This window comes from Perca flavescens, chromosome 24 (assembly GCF_004354835.1).
Source record: "Perca flavescens isolate YP-PL-M2 chromosome 24, PFLA_1.0, whole genome shotgun sequence".
NCBI lineage: Eukaryota > Metazoa > Chordata > Actinopteri > Perciformes > Percidae > Perca > Perca flavescens.
The window spans coordinates 15,720,066-15,724,104 of NC_041354.1; positions in this window are offsets into that span (position 1 = coordinate 15,720,066).

Genomic DNA, 4,039 nt, shown 5'->3' on the forward strand with positions numbered 1-4,039 from the left:
TATGTACAAATAATTAAAGGTATGGCGTTTTTTTCAGTGGGTTTTGTGGTTTTCTCTCCTTCAGCAGCGCCCCTGAACACAGCGCAGTCAGACAGCGACACTCAGTGGCAGCTCGGGGGAACTACAGCTGCTGTTTTATGTTTAATAACATGCCTGCTCTGAAACAAAATATTTCACAAAAAAGTGCAAATGTATTTCTCTGTAGCAAATCTTTACAAATTGTCCTGTTGCCGGTTTGAAACCCAAATGAGTAAGAAACCTAATCTTGTCTGGTATTCTCTGTCGGCTTCTCTTCGTGTCATACTTTCTTAATGCCTTTTGTTGCTGAGGTCAGAGATGCCAGTCAGCAAACAGGAAGTGGAACATTGTTCCCCTGACCAATCAGCAGCAGCGGGTCACGATGACCTGACAGCCCGGCGGTCGAGGTCAGAGGAAGTTCCTGCAGAGGAAACATTACAGTTCATCTTTTTAACTAAACCTCTAACCCTGAGAGCATGAAGGATCTTTAACATGCACATCTGTGTTACACATGATGATATACATGTCGATTTTTGGAATAAAAAACTAAACAGATTAAATGTCGTGAAGTAATAGGCCAATATTTAAATCTGAAATGCAGAAAGTTGTCTCAACATCAAAACACGAGTACAGAACTTAAATCGCTTGTTTTCTCCGTGATGGAAAACACAGAATGTCCAGAAATAAGACGCAGAAAAACATATTACATATGAATATTTTTTTGTGTCTCATGTTTTTGTCATCGTGTCAAAGCAGCGGTCAGAGTTTAGAGACCAGACTCCATTCACACTCAGTACAAGTACAGAGGTATTATCAACCAAATGTCCTCAAAATTTCAAAAGTTCTCATTATGCAGAATGGCTTCTTTCAAACTGTCTTATCACTGTAGAATATTATATTCTGTTTTTACCACTATTGAATACATTGTCAATGGGGCCATATGTGTGCCTATTTCAGATTAGATTAGTACTGCATCGTGTCATATTATTTTATGTAGAGTTTATTAAAACGACTAAGCAACGACTATCGTCTAAGCGACTAATGAGAAAAACTGTCATGGTTGTGGATGTTTCTGTTTCCTGTTTTATTTTGGTAGTCCGTTTTTCTCCCTTGTCTTGTCTTTACTTCCTGCCTTGTGTTTTCCCGCCTTTGTGATGGCCTGCCCCGCCCTGATGTGTTTCACCTGTTCCTGAGGCCTCGTGTCACCTGTTTCTTCTTTCACCTTGTTTCCTTGTGTATTTAGTCTCTGTGTTGTCTTTGTCTTGTGTCAGATCATTGTATTGTATTCCGTGAGTGTGTGCATGTGTGTAGTCTACCTCCATTGGTCTTGGTGTTCCTGGTATTTTGGGGATTCCTGTTTCTGACTTCCTCGACGTTTGGAACTTATTTGCCTGATATCTTCAGGACTCTTTTTGTTGTATGGATTATAGTTTATTGAATCCTCAAGCTGCCACTGGCTAATGCCTCTGGATATGGGTGCGCCATCTTCTCTGAAACCTGTGACAAAAACAGTCTATGAAATTGGTCCAGTATTGAGCGAGAAGGCTGCAACCGGCAGCCGTGAACCGGGCTGCGATGTAACCATCCGGGGCAAATGTTCACCATCAGTTTCCGTCCACTAAAAAGTGCTTTTTGAAGCATGCGCAATTTTCCCGTTTTAGCTTGTTTCGTGGCTGTGGCAGTCTGGCCTAATACTGGACCAATGCCAAAGATTGTTGTTCCCATCAGTGCCTTGCACACAGAAACATAGGAAAATAGGGTCAATGTTGAAAAGAAAACAAAATTGCCCTTTAAAGGGTTCCACATTATGGAAAAGGATTTCTAGGGAGGTCGACCTTTCTGTTAAAGAGTAAGATTCTTTTTTTAAACATAAAAACAGTAATTTTAGCATCATAAAATATACCTTATTCAAAGTTGACAGAAAATAAATAAAACTATAAAAAATTTCATTTTGCGGCGGTTGTAAGGCTAGAAAAAATTGTATCCACTAATTTACAGATATCTCTTTGTGATGTAAGTCTATGGGGAAAAGTCTTGTTGGGCCAGAGGGCAGCAGGCCTGCTCTGACACCAAATACATAAAAAATGTATTTCTCTGTAGCAGGCCTTTAGAAATCGTCCTGTTGCTGGTTTGAAACCCAAATGAGTAAGAAACCTAATCTTGTCTGGTATTCTCTGTCGGCTTCTCTTCGTGTCATACTTTCTTAATCCCTTTTGTTGCCGAGTCCAGAGATGCCAGTCAGCAAACAGGAAGTGGAACATATAGTCCCCTGACCAATCAGCAGCGGCGGGTCACGATGACCTGACAGCCCGGCGGTCGAGGTCAGAGGAAGTTCCTGCAGAGGAAACATTAGTTCATCTTTTTAACTAAACCTCTAACCCTGGCACCATGAAGGGTCTTTAACATCCACATCTGTCTTACACATGATGATGTATACAGTACATGTTAATGTCTGGAATAAAAAAAAAACTTAACTGATTACATGTCGTGAAGTAAAAAGAAAATCTGAATCTTAAGTGCAGAAAGTTCAAATCCCGTGTTTTCTGCGTGATGGAAAACACAGAATGTCCAGGAATCATGTTTACTTTAAGTTTGAATTATGTTTTTGTCATCGCGTTAAAGCAGCAGTCCAAGTTTAGAGACCAGACTCCATTAAAGGAGAACTCCAGCCAATTCTTTACGTTAATCTTGATCGCTATAAATATGCGAGTACTCTCCATAGAATAAAAAATGAAAAAAACGAGCCAAATCGGTGCTAGCAGCGCGGAGTTGCTGCAGCAGCTACATGTAAAGCTCTCCCTTAACTAAAATGGCAGTTTTAGGGGGCACAAAATGCAATTAAAATGTCTGTGCAACATGAGCAGGGCCCTTACGTGACAACAAGACTCAGACATTGTTTAAATGAATTCATGCTTTGGTGATAATCATCACGCAGCAGTTCTGTGTGTATGTGTAACATATATATCCTTTTTGTGTGCGATCGATCTGGCCTAGTAGGGTCCAGTTTGAAAAAAAACAGTAGTTACCCTTTAATGTCACTGCTGATCAGTAACAGGTCAGAGTGTCTGTGTGGGTCGAGGTCACTCACACACACACACACACACACACACTTCCCTGTTCTGATGTGTGTGTTTTTGTCAGAGGTGGAGGAAGTATTCAGAGCCTTTACTGCAGTAAACGTATTAATACCCAGGCTGTTCTCATGAGCCATTCGTACCTCTAGTTACGAAAAGTAACACTGGAACTGTAATTGCATGAAGTTACGTAAAAATTGTGATAATAACAATCTTAACTAGTCGTTCTGGTGCCTAAACTTGACTGTCGTCGACACATGATGGTAACTTTTTGTCAACTAAACTTAAGTGTAACGGCCCCTGTCAGGACCCCTAACCTCAGTCACCGTTCTCTCGGCTACACTTAACTGTCACGGTACCGGTCGGCGTCATTTTGTAGGATATCGTTGTATTAATTGTTGTGCATAACTCTCCGTACGTTGACGTGTCTCTATGAATCTGCTTATGAGAATGTGTTGCTCCAAAAAAAAGCATTAAAAAAAGCACAAAAGAAACCTGCAACAACAAAAAAAAGCATCACAAAAAGCGTCAAAAAAGTGCAGAAACCAACGATAAAAGCAGCGAAAAAAGCAGCGAGAAAGTGTCAGAAAAGCGTAGAGAAAAGAGTCAAAATACAAAAGTAACATCAAAGTGTATTATTATAAGAGAATAATAATCTGTCGTAAGTATGTTATTATGTACTTCTTTAGAAAGGTAACTAAACGTATCGTAGTATAGGTGTGTGTGTGTGTGTGTGTGTGTGTGTGTGTGTGTGTGTGTGTGTGTGTGTGTGTGTTTACTGGTCCATGAGTTTGCGTATGTATTTTACTACATCTGTAATATTTGTGTCCCTGTACCATTTTCTTAATGTGAACATATATAAATGGTGGTGGTGTGTGTGTGTGTGTGTGTGTGTGTGTGTGTGTGTGTGTGTGTGTGTGTGTGTGTGTGAAAAGGGGAAGTAGTGT